This window comes from Hypanus sabinus, chromosome 31, assembly GCF_030144855.1.
Source record: "Hypanus sabinus isolate sHypSab1 chromosome 31, sHypSab1.hap1, whole genome shotgun sequence".
NCBI lineage: Eukaryota > Metazoa > Chordata > Chondrichthyes > Myliobatiformes > Dasyatidae > Hypanus > Hypanus sabinus.
In genome coordinates, this window is record NC_082736.1 from 20,115,191 (window position 1) to 20,135,157 (window position 19,967).

At 45.5% G+C, this 19,967-nt stretch overlaps 1 pseudogene; it reads right to left on the reverse strand.

The window, feature by feature from the left end:
* LOC132383935 (uncharacterized) overlaps window positions 1–19,967 on the reverse strand; it is a 109,281-nt pseudogene that overhangs the window by 41,196 nt on the left and 48,118 nt on the right.

Consider the following 19,967-nt stretch of genomic DNA (forward strand, 5'->3'; position numbering starts at 1 on the left):
GCCATCCGGGATTACCCGCCGATTTTTCAATCACTGGATTTCGTTACATGCAAGCAAACGATTTCTCATTGAAATATATCCGGGTTGTCAAACGTACTGGAAATCCTCTTTCTGAGTCACCGAGCACAAAGAGCGAACATTGAAAGGTAGAAAACACAAGTCGGAGGGGATATCCAGCTTCTCCAGACAGCCCGCTATTCAATCCGATGCTGCCTTGATTTCTCGAACTTCCGGTAATGCCCCCTCCCCTTCACCATTCCTCATTTCCTTTTCCGTCTCTCACCTCATCTCCTCGCCTGCCCATTGTCTCCCTCTGGGGCTCCTTCTCCGTTTGGTTTCCTCCATGGCCTTCTGTCCTTTCCTATCAGACTCCCTCTTTTCTAGTCCTGTATCACTTTCGCTAAACAACTTCCCAAATGTTTGCTTCACCCCAGCCCCTCCCAGATTCACCTAGCACCTTGCTGCTCCCTTTCCTCCCTGCACCTTTTAATTCTACTTTTACTCATCTTTTTTTTCTCCAGTCCTGCTGAAGAGTCTTGGCCCGAAAACGCGATTGATCTCTTTTCCATAGATGCTGCCTGGCCTGCTGAGTTCCTCTTGCATTCTGTGTGTGTTGATCCATGTCTTCCATCTCACTTACCAAACCAGTGAATCTGCTTCCTCGTAGCATCTCCCCAAATCTTTGATTAAGTATATATTCTGAGAAATGTTCTTATATTGCAAAAATAAAGTTCGAATTGATTAATTGATTAAAAGCTATTAGCACATACCAAAACAAGCCACAGAAAATGTAAGTTAAAGACCCTTTCTGAGTAAAGAAATTGTTTTTTTTTCCCTCCCAGAGGCAGACCCTTGATATGAGCTCTTTGTCTGGTCTTGGAATGAGTTCCCAAACATTAAATTGATATTATACCCGAGATTGACTGGTACAGAATGAACCCCACACCCTCACACTGTACCAGAGACTGACAGGGACAGAATGAAACCCACACTCTCACCCTGTATCAGAGACTGACAGGTACAGGAGGATCCCCACCCTCACAGTGTACCAGAGACTGACAGGTACAGAATGAAACCTGCACTCCCATACTGATCAGAGACTAATGTGTGCAAATGTTTTTGATTTGCCTATTTTGTGAACCGTACTCAAATTTACTGCTAAACCCTGCATCGTGCCTCCTTGTTACCTGTTGAATAAATCCACCCATCACGTGACCGTGACCAGTCTCTGCCTTTCTAACATGGGATTAAGCTGTACCCGTGTCGTCTCAAAATGAAAGCTAACACTGTATTTGCCACCTTACTCCCAACTCAGCTGCAAGCCAGCATTTGGGGAATCCTGTACAAGGACACCCAGCTCCATTTGTACCTCTAATGTTTGCATTTTCTCTCTATTTAGAAAATCATTTACTTAGAAAATACATTGTTTGTAATATAATGCTTAGTAATGGAGTTTGACGTCATGTTGAACACTGAAATCAGGCCATTGGACTGTTACTCACTTCTGTTCCTGAAAAAAGTGTGGAGATAATTGCAATTTTCCACTGTCCGGAAACACTTCTGTATCTAGTGATTCATGAAAAGTAGCAACTAATGCTTCCACCACCTGTTCAGCTACTCTTTCATAAGTTCATGTACCTCAGGACACGGACAGATACTAGACTCGATGGCCTGATGGCCTACTCCGGCTCCTATTTCTTACCACTTATTTCTATAATACTTTACACTTTGCTTTATAATGCTTCGTTCTGGTGTGTGTGTGTGTGTGTGTGTGTGTGTGTGTGCGTGCGTGCGTCCGTGTGTGTGTGTGTGTGTGTGTGTGTGTGTGTGTGTGTGTGTGTGTGTGTGTGTGTGTGCGTGCGTGCGTCCGTGTGTGTGTGTGTGTGTGTGTGTGTGTGTGTGTGTGTGTGTGTGTGTGCGTGCGTCCGTGTGTGTGTGTGTGTGTGAGTGTGTGTGTGTGTGTGTGTCTGTGTGTGTGTGTGTGTGTGTGTGTGTGTGTGTGTGTGTGTGCGTCCGTGTGTGTGTGTGTGTGTGAGTGTGTGTGTGTGTGTGTGTGTGTGTGTGTGTGTGTGTGTGCGCGCGCGCGCACGCGTTAGTAGGATGGGGTGTGCGGTGCTCAATGCCTTTATTGTATCTTCATTACACAAAACCGAGCCAGAGGTTTTTTTGTCTCCAGGCGACAATCCCATGATATTATATTTTAGAAGCTGTGTTAGATCAATATTTTGTATAGGGAGTCCCACTCCATGATTAGGCCCCCGTGAAACTCTGCCCGCCACCCTTTGTTTTCGTTATTTTATTCCAGAATCAGTGCCTGATGAACATTTGAATGCGGAGCCCCATCCCTTTATTAGATCCCCATGAAACGTTGTCCACCGCCTTTGCTTTCTCATCTTTACAATCCCACGTTGGGATCTTCTAATCACTCTGCCTTATGAACCTGAAAGTTCTCCGCCTCACTCCCCGGTTACCATGTATACGGTTTATTTCAACCCAAGTGACAAGGGTTAGATTTGACTTATCAACATGATTGTCGCGTTGATTTTAAAGGTGTAATATATGTTATCGTTATGCGAATGTAACATATATTCACATATATGTTATCGTCCTTAAATTTTGATGAAACGTGGCAATAAAAAACACCCCCAGTCTTTAGTGCAGCGCCAGTTCTCGTTCGTTTGAAGGACCTATTTAACCCATGAAAGGCAGCAGTTGGAGCAGACTGTTCGCGAATCCGCGATAAAGAAACTATTTCTGATACACAGACATAAAATTGTTGATAACCGTGACAGGAAATATAGGAAATTAGCACGTTTCAGCCAAATAAGTCGCACATCAAATTCTCGCTTGATTGGTTTTGTTACTAAAGCATTGGTAAAAATGGTTATATTTACCACATAGTAGCTTTCGATTCAGAAGGCAGAATGCCAACTAAGCGTCTTAGTGATTATGCTCTACACACAGTCTTCTGCAACAGACACTGCCCTCTCCTCAGTCAGCTCCTCAGTTATCCTCTCTGCACCACCTCATTTTACCTCTGTCCGGGCCTAATTTCTGCCGTAAGGTCCATAAGCATAATCTGGCGGTTCGGCCCTTTGTCTGCTCCGCTATTCCATTATGTAGGACTTATTACAACCCCATTCTGCAGCCTCCCCCTCTGTACTTTGGCGTCTTAATCACGAAAAGGTGGGAAGCCACAGCTATGATTCTGAACCAGCCCTCACACTAACTCTGCTGAGCAAGTCCATTCATGGATCTAACTAGGGCTTCGTTTATCAGTCATCAGAAGGTACCACACGCTGTCTGAACGAAAAGGCATTAGTCACATTCATTGCACTGGCACAATGGAAATTGCAGGTTTACCAGCTCACTTTAACTGACATCAGGTGTTCATGTTCCAGGAATATTTCTCCAGCTATCACAGATATCCCTGGAACAATCGACAAATCTGTGAATGAGAATAGAATTTTACCATTGTAAGAAAAATCAGACTGGCTTCACATAATTCGTTGACCCATATTCCGATATTAAAGGAAATTCTGAATACACTTCTTGCTAATGTAACTATCACATGAGCTCCTCTTAATTCGTTGGTACGATACCCATTTAATTACACTAACTATGCTGACTTCACTAGAAAAGGAAAACTACTGGCATTCGCTCACTTGGCGCCACGAGTATAGACACATTTACCAGACATATAAGCTATGTATAACTTTGTTTGAACTCCCGTCAAAGCTTTCAATTCGATTTGCATTTTATCTACAGAAGCGGCCATCCAACGTAAACAGATGTTTGACGCCACACTTCATTTCCTCCCTGAATTTCACCTGTGACAGAGTGTAGATACACGTGTTGGTGCAGGTACTGAGAAAATGCAACATGATCCCACACTGTTGCAGGATGTACCTCGGGGTATTCAAGCATTTATCTGTGTAAAAGTAATTCTGCATTTGCCAGTTAGAAGTAATTTCAATAAAGGGGATCCGCAACAATATAACATTGGCTGATAGAGCGAACAACAAAATCATCGACCTTCGCCGTTTCCCTCCCTCTGTATCCTTCTTATTCTCTCTGCTGATCCTGAGACCCCGGCGGGTTCGGTTTGACGCTATAATATGCCAGAGTGTTAAAGCATTAAACAACAGAATCTAGCCGATTGGCAATAAAGGTGTAGTGATGGTGTTAAACAACTGGTATGATTTCCAAACCGGTAAATTAAGGTAATCCGCTTTCAAAAGGCATCGCCGAAAGTACAATGAAACACGCCTCGCACAACTCCCCAAACCCACAATTATTATCATCACTGTCGCTGTCCTCTCGGTGCAGTATCGCTCCCGCAGCTTCTGACTACAAACTGCAATACAGCTATCGAACGTGAAAGCCACTGTGAGCCGAACAGAACAGTCCATGGTTGCGACGCTCAGGACAAATATCACGGAGCAAATTGATGGAATGAACAAAGGACAGGCATAAAAATTAAATATTATTGATCTGATCGAGTACAACACCAATGATAGTGCAGATTAAATCAGCTGCTGCCATTCCCACCAGATAACAGGAGATGTATTTGGAAAGACCGCATTTTCCTCGAGACAGGATCGAAATCGCCATTAAATTAACTGCAGGAAAGCAGAGTTATTTTCAGGAGCATAAACACTGATCCGTTTCCCTTGGGAGCCATGCGGAGAAAAGCATTGAAGCGGATTGAGTGAACCTCATTTTCTGATCCTATGCCGGGACAGGCTGGTCTCAATTTGGGTAGAGGAAATATGGTTCGCACGGGCTCCGTCACTGCCCTTCGATTGAAGGATAATGGCGGAACAAACCGATAGTTGTGCTGCAAATTTCCCGAAGTTGACAGCAGAGATACCAGTGGGCGGGTTATCGACAGACTCATTTAAAACGGACCCACCGTTGTCGCTGAGAACGCTGAAGGTTGTACTTATAGCGGGAATAAAACGGACACAGGGAGATTGCTTCTTCCGACACAACATATCTCAGTTCACGAAACTTAGAGCTAAAGGTGCATTTCGATGCACAGCTGCAACAAACTGAAATCTTGAATATTAACATTAAAACCAGCCAAAGAAGGAGAAGGGGTAAATCGGAAGAGATCTGTGCGTTATTATGCAGTTTTAAAGGACATTTAGACAAATGGAAAGATAATTTTCTTTTTTTTTGCTTTAAAATAGAAGAGAACGACCGTGAGTCGCCTAAAACCAGTGAGCTGGATGATAAATATTTCTCTTTTGTTTATGTTAAGTTTTGAGTTTTTATGTTGATACCGAATCAGATTTGGAGCACATCATGCTGTTAATGCTTTGGAAAGTCGAGTGAAGTAAACACTGGAACAGTATCAATATTAACACACATTCAATTGCTAAAGTTGGATATAAGAAACGGTAGAAAAAGAAACAACGTATGCTTCGTCCTGGACAGGCTAAAAACACTGATCACGTGAGGCACCATCTGTAACAGATTTTATATCGTCATTATGCCGTGCAACAGATACAGTATGAAGAACAACAGCCAGCTCCTGTTTCTTACCAGGGATACCAATCGTTGCCAGTACAGGATAGTAGATACTGGCTATTTAGTAAATTGCTGCATATCCCATTTTTGGTGCGATGAAGTGATCTGTTCAAAATGGTCCAACTCCCGAAATCTACTGTTGATTGTTTTGTAAGTTCTTATACAGGAGAAGAAAGTGCATCATTCCACCTCGTTAGTCACATCAGTTGCAGTCTATTTCACAAAATCCTCAGGTAAAAAATTCATATGAGTCGTGCAATGAAATTCGTTCCCAGCAACAATAAAAAAAACAATTGTTTATTCTCCCTTTTAAGGACAATATTGTATATTCCTTGTCTGACGCAAAATTTGCAGGTTTCAAATGTCTTCATATTTTTACAGTGGGCACTATCCACCTCAAATAATTATCATTTGTAACAGTAGGTAGAACGCATTAAGATACTCAATTTTTTTTAAAGGTATATTTAGTTTGGCTGTTAAAATCCATTATCTTTTTTCTGCGTGGGGAATGTTCACACCTGTTTGTTTATAGTTTGATTTTGTTCCACAGTACTAGTCAATTCGGATGAGAAATTACTTCCTAAACGATTAAATTAGTTAAACGTATATTTCGAAGGACATCACCTCACCCACGCTGATATGTGGGTCATCTGTGATTACTGTAGACTGACTGATTCATGAAACTAGCTGTAACATATGGGCAGATTAAATATCTATATCTACTAGCATAAAATAAAACTGTTTAGCCCAAGAAAACGCGATTTTCCCACTAACAGAGCAACCCATCTCTGATCTCACCATTCGCGTTGTGTGGAATTTCTTGCAAGTGGTTTATTTTCATGTATTACTCACCGTGCTTTTTTTTTTCCTTACCTTTTCAAGATTTTACAAGGTTCAGAATACACAACATTTTTCATCAAGTCTGAAGGAAACAATGTCGAAAAGTCTTGATCTATCCATAGATGATGTTAGTTGCGATATTCGCCCTACTGGATTTAAGACACTTGTATTTAAGCCAGATTACATTGATAATTGTAAATGGAAAGCGACATAAAATGGCAGTAACTTATACTCGCGCTGTGTTTGTGTTTGGGAAATCTCATGCCTTCATAAAATCTCCATAAATCACAGCCAGGCCAGTCTTTTTCTTTCTAAGCAGCAATCCTACGTTATTTTATTGCAGAATTTGTGCCTGATAAACACATTTTGTGGGAATTCTCACGCCTTGTTCTATCACTATGAAACACTGCTCGGCTAGTCCTTGTTTCCCGGCGAAATATTCAATACTGAAATATTGGAATACTGAAATACTTGAAATATTCAAGTCAGTCAGGATCTGTATTTTGTCGGTTCCTTGTGGAGGATCCCAGTCCTTTTTTTTTCCAAACGCATCCACCTCCTTGCTGATTATAAAATTTAATTTTGAAATTATTTGTGGCAGACTACAACGCCAGCACAGGAACAAGGGGGATTATGGGCCAGTTGGCCAGTTATAGATCGATGATTGGGGAAGTGTTCGAGTCCATCATTCAGGACTAGGTTTCGAGATACCTGGAGACTAATGATAAAGTAAACCAAAGTCAGCAAGGCTTCTGTGTAGGAAATTCTTGCCTGAAAAATCTATTAGAATTCTTAGAGGAAGTACGAAGCAGGGTGGACAAATGTGAAGCGTTGGATGTCATTAACTTCAATATTCAGATGGCATTTGATAAGGTGACACACATAAGGCTACTTAACAAGATAAAACGCTTTGGTATTACAGGAAAAATACTGGCTGTCAGGCAGGAGGCAGCGTGTGGGAGTAAAGGGGACCGTTTCTGGTTGGCTGCCAATGAACATTGGCGTTCCTCAGGGGTCAGGATTGGGACCGCTACTTTTCACGTTGATTGTGAATGATTTAAAAGTGGAGTTGATGTGGTTGTGGCAAAGTTTGCGAATGATACGAAGATAAATGGAGGAGTGGGTCCTGCAGAGGAGGCACTGTGATTGGAAGAATTGGATAAAAACCTGGCAGATGGAAAACAGTATTCGGAAATGTATGATATTGTATTTTGGTAAAAGGAGTAATAGTGCAGCCGAATATCTAAATGGAAATAAAATTCAAACATCATTGAAGAGTGCCCAGAGGACGTTCCTAGGTATGAATTCGGGGGTTAGCATATCAGGTGTGTTTGGCAACTCTGGGCCTGTACCCACTGGAATTTAGAAGAATGTGGTGACTCTCATTGAGCCCAACCGAATCTTGAAAGGACTAGATAAGGTGGATATGGAGAAAATGTTTCCTCTAGTGGGGTTATCTTGACTGGGGGCACAGACTTAGAAGTGAGGGGCGAGCGTTTAGAACAAGGTTAAGGAGAATTATGTTTAGCCACCGCGCGGTGAATCTGTGACAGGCCAAATCCGTGGTTATATCGAAAACTGAAAATATGAGGTTCCTGATTGGTCGGGGCATCAAGGGATTTGATGAGAGGTCTGGTGTATGGGGTTGAATGGGATCCCAGATCAGCCATGATGAAATGACGAAGCGAATTCGATCGGTGAGTGACCTAATTCTGCGCCTATGTCTTATGGTCTTACAAGGCGACTAACTATGGTTATGATGAGGGGCCTGGAAGTTCAACCTAAAATTGGACTGGTCTAAACAACATTTCAGTAATTCTCGAGTTATTGCCGAATGTTTGGATTAAAATGTTTCGATCTGATCAGTTAGTCTTAGCACTACAGGCTTAGAGGTAGCTGGGAAGGATATCACAGTTTCTTCCTACCGTGCAAATAATCCTTATTATGTTGGAAAACCACATGGTTGTCAGGATATGACAGCAAATGATCTTTAGGGACCATTATGTTTCCTATCCGTATCAGCCATACATTCATATAGTACACAGGAAGCAGGCGAGAACACAGGGAGACAGCCCACTCGAACACTACTACTCTCCCTTCCGCAACGCTTACAAAGAGCTCCTTCGCCCAGAACCCACCCCATTTGGATAATCAGATCACTCCTCTATTTCCTGGTGCCAAAGTACAGGCAGAAGCTGAAACACGAGACTGCCATAGTTAGATGGGCCCACTGCTGGTCCGAGCAATTGGCCTCCATGCGGCAGGACTGCTTTGATGACGTCAACTGCAATGTGTTTCCTGATGAGGACATCTCTGAGTTCACGGAAGGTCTCCGGAAGCGCATCGAGGATGTTGTTCCCCAGAAACCAGTCAGGCTCTTCCCAAATCAGAAACTCTTAATCAACAGTTCCGTGCAAGATGCATTTACCGCGTGAGGTGGAGCTTACATTGCCGGTAATCAACAAGAGCTCAGGAAAAGCAGCTTTGTTCTGAGCAAAGACATCAACGCAGCAAAATAACGCACAGAGACACGATTCAGATTCAACTTTCCAACATATGTGATGCCTGTGTGAGAAAACTATAGCTCTTGTTGAATACTACAGTTGAACCTTCAGTGCCATAATTCCCTCTAGGCTCGACGAAAAGAGCAGAGACCTCAGCCACGGATGTATTTAAACTTTTGCAGCTGGATCCTGGACTTCCTGTCAGATGGCCGCTTGGTTGTAAAAGTGGGCACACTCACCTCTGTCCCTCTGACTCTCAACATAGATGCCCCTCAGGGCTGTGTACTAAGCTACCTCCTTTACTTTCAATATACTCATAGGTGTATTGCCACCCCAAAACCAATGTGCTAATTAAATTTGCTGCCAACACTGCACTGATCGGCCTAATCTCAAATAATAATGAGGCAGCCACGAGTTATACCAAGGGATGGAAAGTGTGTTTTTTGGAATGTTATAATGTTGAAATTGGGAGCGTGAATATAGGATTCGCTGATGATGAACTTCATCTCAGCCATCCATAAATTTGATAATCAAGCAGAACCTTGCAGTCCCATGAACTGATACGGATCGATATTTGTGAGGATCTGTTCTTACTGAGTTGCAACAGTTCTGACTATTGACTGGACACGAGATGTGGAGTAGGCAAAGGAGACAATCCATCAATAGTCTAAGCGTACGAATGTTATTAAGGCATGCTGATAAAGTAAATGAAATGTTGAGCGTCTCGGACTCGTGGATTGAGTTTTGTAGTTGCGGATGAGTGGGTGAGGATGCTATCGTATGCTGCGGTAATATCAATTTTATATACGATGTGCATCACCTTAGACAGCTGAAGGCTGCAGTTGTGCAAAAGGAACAGGCTGTCGGTCGCTTGGCTTGATCAGCGCTTTAAAGAAAACATTATGATAATTCAGGTAATCATTCGAGACCATTTCCAAAAAAAAAAAAAGGTTTTATTTGATTGAATGCAATATGCAGGATTTTGTCTGTTGGTGTCCGCATCTGTTCCACGTAAATCAGGGCGGTTGCTCATTTGAGAACAAAGAGCCATAAGTTGCCGATTGTCACTTATTGGGAAGAAGACAGTTAATAAATGTTGGTCTGGGACAGAGCCGATGAAAAGGTGTTCACATTTAGACACATGACCTACAGCCAATGAAATTCGAAAGGATTATGCGAATTGGACATATTAGCAGAAACTTTTACAATACTGGCGGCGGTAACCATGTAAACGATGAATTAGCGCGGATAGGACGTGCCCCACGGACACGCGGAGATTCGAATCAGGATCACAAGAAACATCCAGTCAGCAGCAGAAGCTGCTCTTTAACTGGTATTACTTTTGTTGTGCTTTGAATGTTCATGAATGGACAGAAAAATTTCTTTGATGTGCACTCAGTTACTGGTGGTGTAAGTTCATGTGTTCTTCCGTTCAGGCAATAAAGGTACTTGTCGGTAAATACAGATTCTCCTCATATGCCACTGATCATTACTACAAGGGATTATTTTTGTAACATCACTTTGGAAAACTGAGCTACAAATGGGCTTGTTGTACGAGGCGGACATTGATGTCAGAGATTTGTTCAGTGATTTCACAGTTTACACCATTTGGATTCATCATCAACAGGAACAGGGACGAATGGAGATGAAATGTTGAACAGTTAATCTTAAAACTAAATCTTCAAGCATTCGTTGCAATCATCGCACCATCGAGAAAATGAAGCCCATCATTGACGCATCATCAAATGTGCATTTACCTTACCACAGGGTTAAAGGATCTGCAGGATTTATCATGAGTAATGCTCGCCCAATTCGGCACCTCTACTACAAGGACAATCTCTGTATGTACACGGAATCTTCAGCACCGGACGGTTCCCGTGCCAGTGTCATTCTGTCCTGAGATGGAAGTATATCATTTGAGCTCCGTTGTTCTTCGTTCTAAGTCTTTCCATCCATCGCAGAAAAAAAGCAGCTAACCACTACATTTCCATGGATCAGCAAATAAAACGAAAGGGTCACAAGGAGACCCTTCGGCAGGCCAAATACGTCAACCGTTCTTTTTTCCATAGATGCTGCCCGGCCTATTGAGTTTCCCCAGAATTCTGTGTGTTGCATCGCTATATAGAGTAGCGTTCTAGTTCGGAATCTGAATCTTGAGGAAAAACTAGGAACTTCACACTCAAAGCTCTTTTGGTGTAATTTCCAGTTGTCTTTCGATACGCATGCATTTCCTATTACACGTCCGCAAATCAGAACTCTTGTTTTATATCTGTTTTAATGTCGCTTCAATATCGTCAATAGCGTGTAAACCGTCCGGCATTCCCCGCTGACATATGTTTACAAGTTTCAATTTTAAAGCTGTAGTTCTAGTTATCGAACACTTTATGCTCAAAGGAAATGTCTCCGTGACCATTATGACTATTCTCTTCACATTTTTCAGCTCCAATGGCGGGTCAGATGCTGATGACACGGGCAATCACCAGCTCGCTTGTACGTTATAGACTTCGAATACACCTCAGTAAACTGCTGAAGAGTTTTAGATTCAATTGTTCTCCCGGTGGGACTCTGTCTCGCAGAGTGCAGATCCCGGAAGAACAGTATCCTGGCACAAAGATTCCAAGGACGCCATTTTAACATAAAATCCGGGGGATGGGACGATTCTCTGAGGTCCAGCGGAGTTATCAAGTCAAACGGATCAGTTTTGGCGCGGTCGAAATTGTTTCCATGTTGATTTAACAGCGATTGTGATCCTGTTTCGGAGAACGCGTGGTCTGAAATGGATCAATGTTACCTGGTGAAAAAAGGTAAAAACTGATCTCATGGGATTTGTCTTCGTTGCTATTGTGTAGCAGACTAATTACATCTACAATTATTCAAACTCTTGCTCATTATCCGATTTATGTTCTGAAATGTGGCCCAATGATTGCAATTATTGATATTTCCGTTCAGCTGACCGCGGATTTCACTTTCGATCGCCATATCGCAAGTTGTTGTCAAAGGCTGCGGGATCGATACTACACCAGAAGAACAAACACTGTGGTTATAGTGACCGGGACTGCCGTGAGCTCCGCGAAGAACGGTCCGTTTTACTTTGCCCTGGAACCTGTCGTCAAACTTGACAACGTACTGCGGGGCTGTTTTCCCAGGGACAACAAATTCCTTTATCAGCGTGTAAAGAACACGAGTGACCAGACAGTATCTTCACTGTCTCCGCCTCTTTATTTCTGCTGTTCAATGGGTTGGCAGTCAGATAGATCATCGTGGCAAATCAAGTCTGAATGAGGACTTCGGAGCAAAAGTGGAAATCAGAAGGACGAAGAGGTGGTGAGCCAGAATTTTGTTGTTCGCTGTATCAGTTAATTCCCCGGTTGTTCGGGATGACCTGTTTAGTATATTCTATGATCTGGCTTGTGGTCAATTATTCTACGCAGACAGGTATTTGAATGTCCTGACATATATCCTGCAGCAGTTCGCGTATATGTTTTCAGTAATGAGTATATGAAGCAACACGTGCATCAATGGACTAACGCAGAGAATGCTGTGAAAAGAGCTGAAGAATGAATTAACTGTGTGTTTGCATCAAGTCGCATGGTTGTGGTAGATCCTATCTCCCTACCTGTCCATCGGCTTCCACTGGTAATCTTCCCCCAACCATTTCTTCAATATCCTTCTGTCCTCTTCAATCAAATTCCTCCTTTTCAGCATTTTATCTCTTTACCAATAGTCTTTCCAGTTATTTACTTCAACACCCCCTCTCCAGCTTTCACCTCTCACCGTGTACATCCTCCTCCCCTTCTCCATTTAACCCTTACTTCTAATCTAATTTTTACTGTCCTAGTGAAGGGTATAGGCTGAAATGTCGACCGTTTCCTCGTTTCCATGGATGCTGCCTGGCCTGCTGAGTTCCTCCAGCATTGTGTGTATTACTTTTATTTCCAGTATCTGGAGACTCTCTTTTGTTTGTGATTTGGTCCTGACCACGATGAGTCCCCTGTCTCCCTCCACGTCTTTACTCCTGTCAACCACGTACACAGGGGCAGTTTCCCGCGGCCAATGGACACAACATCCAGCGCGACTTTGGTATGTTGAAGAAAACCGGTTTGATCAGTTTTGATTCTCACCATTCAACAGTTGACCTCGCTGCCTGCTGTCCGCGATGTTCAATCACAGCGCAGCAGTTGTTTTTTTATGAGAGATTCTCAGACGGTCAGCCCGAGCCCACTGCCTCATATGCTACCCGATACTGGGAGTTTCATTGTCAAACGAGACAATGAAATACCGGAAATATTCAGCAGTGAGACAGAAAGCGCGGAACGAATGATAGAACTAAACCTCAAGTTGATACTGTGCCTTCAGAGCTCGCCAGTACTGATGTTGTTGAATGAGGTTGTGAAAACGAAATGATCCATGTCCGACCATAGCAGTGTTCCGGCAGGCAGGATTCACGTAACGATAACGGTACGAACTGTTACGGGAGGAATTCTGCGAACGCACACTGCACCAGCGATCAGGGTAAAGGAGCATCACCACAGCTCAGTTTTGTTGTGGAATCGAACAGGCAGAGTCATGGGCTTTAAGCATAGACGGATTAGAAAGCAGTGAGACGAAATCCGGTGCATATCGCTCCGGCCACAAACGGTGGTGGTGGTGTTGAGGATGGGAGAGCAGGTGCTAGATCGGAGCCGATTGTGTTGTGTCGGAAATCGTGGAAAATGCTACAGGGAAATGAGAATAAAAACCAAAACAGACGATGTTGGAAGCAGACAGAAAAAAAAAGACTGTCAGGGTCCCGACTGGCAATTTTCATTCTTGATATTACCTTCTTAATTGTGCTTTAATCCCCTCGTCTGATTTCCAATCATTCCCAGTTCCGCTAATTACAGCACACCGGGTTCCCTTTAGCGAACGTAGGATAAAACTCGGGCGTCACAGCCCTGCTTTGCCGGTTCGTTGGTCGACTCTGGTGTGAGTAAACCTATTTTTCTGATTCCTCAGGACTGTCGGTTCTAAGCTCCGTATCATTTCCTGGATATATCGTCGTAAACCTTGTCTCCGTGTAAAACTCTCCTGGAGACCGGTTCCTCGTTCGCGACGGTGCTAACTCCTCACGTCTCTGCCTCCGCGCCTGTGTCCTGCACTTGAGGTCGCCCTCAGCCTCGTCCTTGCAACTGAGCGAACTGGCCAAGAGTGAACCCAGCAAACACGGACATCGTGCAACAGGTCCCCGCCAGCCAGGGCTACCTACTGGGAACCTACGACCAACTGTTCAGAGAGGTCACGGAAATACTTCGTGTGTTGTCCACGAATGTGAGGAAGGTCAGTGAGCAGGTTGACCGGGTATCCGCTTCCCTTACTCCGTCCCTTCCAAGAACCCCGACTGACCAAACCGCACAGCCTGGGATGTTTACGCCCCTTTGGTCGGCAACACAGTCCCCTGGAGAACTGTACATACCCGGGCCGGAATCCTACGCTGGGAACCGAGGGAAGTGGCAGGCCTTATACTACAAAGCTCTTTGGTCTTTGAGCAACAGCCACGTCCGTACACCTCGGACAGATCAAGGATTGTGTACATCATGGGGCTGTTACGAGGTGTTACCTTGGGATGGACCACCGCGATCTGGGACAACCAACCAGATGTCTGTTCCTCCTTCCCCTCTGTCGTCTCCGAAATGAGGAAGGTCTTTGAACACCCCATTCGCGGTAAGGACGCCGCTGAGGGCTTGATAACTCTCTGTCAGGCTTCGCGAATCGTAGCAAAATAATCCATCGAGTTCCGAACATTGGCGGCCGATTCTGGGTGGAATGACGAGGCTCTACGGGAAATGTTTCGACAGGGCCTCTCAGATAAGACAAAAGATGAATTGGCGGCGAGGGAGGACGCGGACAGCCTGGACTCTCTGATCTCTCTAGCCATCAGGAGGCAGAGAGCTGGGGATTTTTTCTATTGCGGCCAGCCGGGACATTTCCAGGATCCCTGTCCTGCCGACAAAAGGGAGGTACCACTCGTAGAAAGAGGATCCTGGTGTGCCGGAGGACACTTCCTTCAGTCCCCGAGACCCGGATGCAGATCTCGGCTACTGTGAACTATCGGCAAGTCCCTGTCCTATCTGCCTTGGTGGATTCCGGTGCCGAGGGAAATCTGCCGGACGAGGACAAAACCTCCCGGGCAGGAATACCTCGGGAGCCGTTAAGTATTCCGCTAGAGACTCGGGCGCTGCACAAAAACTGCTGGCTCGGTTTACCCACTGTAGGCCAGCGCTGACCTTGATTATGTCCGGAAACCATCGAGAGGAGGTATCATTCTGAATCAGCTTGGTGCTCCGCAAGCGCCGCAGGACGGCTGTTATAACGAGGAGTCGGTGTGAGCGGACTGAGAGTTAAATTGCAAAGTGAGCTTTGTTGAATCGATCCCCTAAATTGATTTGATTGAGTCTACCTTTAAAAATATTAATGTCAGAAATACTGCGCACTCTGGCGGCAGAAGATTCCACTCTCTTCTTGATTTGGGTAGATTTAATCTCACCCATTCACCTCAAGCCACTATAGTTCTAGGATGTCCCTGGCTGAACCACCACAACTCCTACATCGACTGGTCTAGCGGGAGTATAGCCAGCTGGAGCCCGTTTTGCCACGCTACCTGTCTACGGTCGGCTCTACCCATTATGAAGGTTCCCACCACCTCTCCTGTCTTGGAAGCCCTCGCCTTGTCCAGAGTCCCCGCAGAATACCATGACCTGGGACGTATTAAGCAAACAACGGGCTCTTTCCCTGCCTCCGCACCTCCCGTATGATTGCGCTATCGACCTTCTCCCCAGAGCCTCGTTGCCCACCAGTCGTCTTTATTACTTATCCCGCCCGGAGAGAGAAGCCATGGAGAAATATATTAGTGAGTCCTTAGCGGCGGGCATCATTCGACATTCATCCTCCACGGTAGGCAACGGTTTCTTCTTTGTAATGAAGAAAGATGGGTCGCTTTGTCCTCGTATTGATGACCGAGGACTAAACAATATAACAGTTAAAAATAAGTACCCATTACCCCTCATTAACTCAGCATTTGAACCATTTCACAGAGCCACCATCTTCTCGGAGGTGGACATTAGAAGCGCCTACCATCTAGTCAGGATGAGGGACGGAGACGAGTGGAAGACGGCTTTTAATACACATTTGGGCCAGTCTGAGTAGTTGTTAATGCCGTTTCGCCTCACCAATGCCCCATAGTTTTTCAAGCACTAATGAATCATATGCAGAGGGACTTTATTTATCCTTTTGGGTTCGTCTTCCTAGATGATATCTTAATATTGTCTATCAGCCCCCAGAACCACACTCACCATGACCGTCCAGCCCTCCAGAGACTGTGGGAGAACAAGTTATTTGTGAAGGCTGAGAAACGTGAGTTCCACGTCCCTTCGGTCAGCTTCCTGGGCTACATCAATGAGAGTGGGCAGCTGAGGGCAGACCTCGAGAAGATCCGAGCGGTGGAAGAATGGCACAGACCCACAACGCACAAGCACTATCAGCGTTTTTGGGGGGTTTGCAGACATTTATCGCAGATTTATCAGGAATTACACTAGGGTGGCGGCGCCCCTTACCCGACTTATCTCGCCTACAACACCATTTTGTTGGGATTCCGAGGCTGTTTCGGCATTCACAACCGCTCCCATCCTGGTCCAACCGGACCCTTTCCGTCAGTTCATTGTTGAGGTCGTCGCCTCCGCCTCCGGGGTAGGGTCAGCCCTGTCCCAACGATCAAGTCCTGACGAGAAGCTTCACCCCTGTGCCCTCTTTTCTCGCCGACTGTCCCCCGCCGAGCGGAATTCCGACGTGGGCAATCGGGAACTACTGGCGATCAATCTAACATTGGAGGCACTGGCTGCAGGGGGAGGAGCACCCATGTATTGATTGGACTGATCATAAGATCCCGGGATATATTCAGACCGCCAAACGTTTGAATACCCGCCAGGCCCGTTGGGCATTATATTTTGGGCGGTTCAAATTTTTCCTCACATACCGTGCAGGGTCTAAGAACGGGAAGCCGGAGGTGCTCTCCCGCCAATACAACTCCAAGGGGGTCACGTCCAGCCCGGAGACTATTCCCCCAGCATCCTGTGTGGTGGCAAGCCTCAGTTGGGAGATTAGGTCCATAGTAAAGGAAGCCCAACGGGATGACACTGACCCCAGAAATGGACCGGCCGTGTCGTCTTTTTGTGCCTGATACCGTCAGATCTCAGGTTCTTCTGTGGGGGCATCTATCTCGGTTAGCCTGCCACCACGGGAGTGATCAGACACTGGTTGTCCTGAAAAGACACTTTTGGTGGCCTTCCATGGAGGTAGAAATCTGTTTCTATGTCTCTGTATGTTCCATCTGTGCCCGGGGAAAAGCCTCTCATTGGCCTCCTGCGGAATTACATCATCCGCTACCTGCCCCTTGTCGTTCTTGGTCGCCCTAGTTTTCATCACCAGTCTACCCCCTTCACACGAAAACACCACCGTACTCACCGTGGGAGACCGGTTTTCCAAGACTGTGAACTTTGTAGCCCATCCTTAACTCCCTTCTGCTCTGGAAACCGCAGACCTTCTCGTCCGCACGTCTTTCGCCTCCACGGAAAACCTGCGGAAATCGCCTCCGATCGAGGTTCCCAATTCATCTCGCAGGTATGGAAGAACTTCTGTCAAGCCTTGGGTGCCTCGGTCAGCCTCTCAACCGACTTCCACCCACAGACAAACAGGCAAACGGAACGGGTCAACCAGGACTTGGAGGTGACGCTACGTTGTGTAACAACCAACAGCCCGCCGCTGTTCCCCGCGCAAGAAGAGGAGATTTCGGTGGCGTCTGTTCAGGCCCAAATCGATCTGTGCCGCAAGGTTTGGGAGGACACACGCACGGCCCTGCTCAAATCAGCCGATCGCAATGGAAGGATTGCCGATCAACACCGGACTCCTGCGCCTGAGTATCGACCTGGGCAGATCCCAAGCCATCCCTCTCAAAAACAAGCCTAAGAATCTCCCCGCTCGCTTTCTGGGACCTTTCGAGGGCGAAAGTGTTATCAACCCCACAGCAGTCCGACTTAAACTTCCAAGATATATGCACATCCACCCGACTTTTCCCCAAAGAAAGCCACTTCCCGTCAATCCCTTGTGACCTCCAACCGAAATCCCAGCACCCGCCCGGATCATCGACGACCATCCGACATACACCGTCAGGCAGCTACTGGATGTGCGCCATCGGGACAGGGCCCTCCAATACCTGGTTAACGGGGAAGGGTACGGTCCAGAAGAGGTTTCCCCACTTTTTCATCCTGCACCCTCCCTCAACCAGGACTTCCATCGGGACCATCCAGTCAAGCCTGGATGATCGCCTGGAGGCTCCCGTTGAAGGGAGGGTACTGTCATGTTCCCGTCTGGCAATTCCCCATCTTGCTATTACCTCCTTAATTGGGCCTTAATCCCCACTTCTGATTTCCAATTTTTCCCAGTTCCGCTAATTACAGAACACCTCATTCCAATTAACGAACATAGGATAAAACTCGGGCGTCACAGCCCTGCTTTACCAGTTCATTGGTCGACTCTCGTGTGAGTAAACATCGTTTTTTGGTTCCTGAGGACTCTCATTTCTAAGCTCCGCATCATTTCCTGGATACATCCTGGTGAACGTTGTCTCCGTGTAAAGAATCTCCTGGGAAATGGTTCCCCGTTCGGAAATGTGATAACGCCTCATGACTCTGCCTCCGCGCCTGTGTCCTGCACGATCTCAGCCTCGTCCTGGCAAAGGGAGCATTATTTTGCTGGTGAGGGTGGATGTAAAATATGGAAGAAAACGTAGAACTCGGCGGATCAGGGACAGTGGAAGCAGACATATCAATTGTCTTTGTTCCTGCCTTGTGCTTGGAGATGGAGGCTGACATTTTGTTAAACTGTTTTACATTCTCCGTTTTGTGAGATGGAGTTGCTGTGTTTTCTGTATTTTAAAGTAGACGCAATGATGTTTCAGGAAATTCGGTGGACGGGAGATCTGTGAGGTGTCCTTTGATATATCAGAAGATGAGAGTTTGTGGGTGTTGGTGGCTGGCTGGAGTGATTCGAACTGGTTACTGAAGAGAACGAACAGCCATAAATTGTAGACTGACACTTGCTGGGACAGTTAGAGGACTGGCTGATTGGTAGGAGCCAGCAAATAGGGATAACGGTATCCTTTCGTGGTTTGCTGCCACTGACGAGTGATGTTCCACAGGGTTTGTGTTGGGACCACTTCATTTTATGTTGTATATATCACTGATTTTGATGATGGAATAGATGGCTTTGCTGCAAAGTTCGCAGATGATATGAAGATTAGTGAAGGGGTAGGTAGCAGTGATGCAATAGATAGGCTGCCAAAAGGGACTTAGACAGATGAGAACTACGGAGAAGTGAGTGGTAAACGAAATACACGTTATATTAGAAATAAAAGTGGAATATTTTCTAAATGGAGAGATAATTTTAAAAGATGAGATGCAAAGAGAGTTGGGAGCCCTTGTACGGAACACTCTGAAGTTAACTTGCAGGCAGAGCTGGTGGTTGGTAAGACAAATGCTATGTTAGCATTGATTTCAAGAGGTCCAGAATACAAGAGCAGCGATGTGATGCTGAGGCTTTATAAGGCGCTGAAGAGGTTCACATTGAGTATTGCAAACAGTCTTGGGCTCCTCATCCAAGAGAATATGTCCTCACCCTTTGCTTTCTTCCATGACCTTCTAGCCCTAACATCAGACTCCCCCTTCTCCAGCCCGTATCTCACTCATTGCACTCTCCACGTTTTAAATCTACTCATCTTTTCTTTTTGTCCTGACCTGCCGAATCGTCCGGCCCGAAACATCGATTGTTTTTTTTTCCATGGATGCTGCCTGGCCTGTTGAATTCATCAAGCATTGGTGCGTGTTGCTTGGAATTCCAGCATCTGCTGATTCGCTCTTGTTTCTGGAGTCATTGAAAGCGGCTTCATGCTGGATGACGGATTCCGGGCCCGGAGCGAATCAGCGGAGCTGACATAAAACCACGAAACCATATGATATAAGAGCAGGAGTAGTACATTCGGCCCATCCTGTCTGCTCCGCC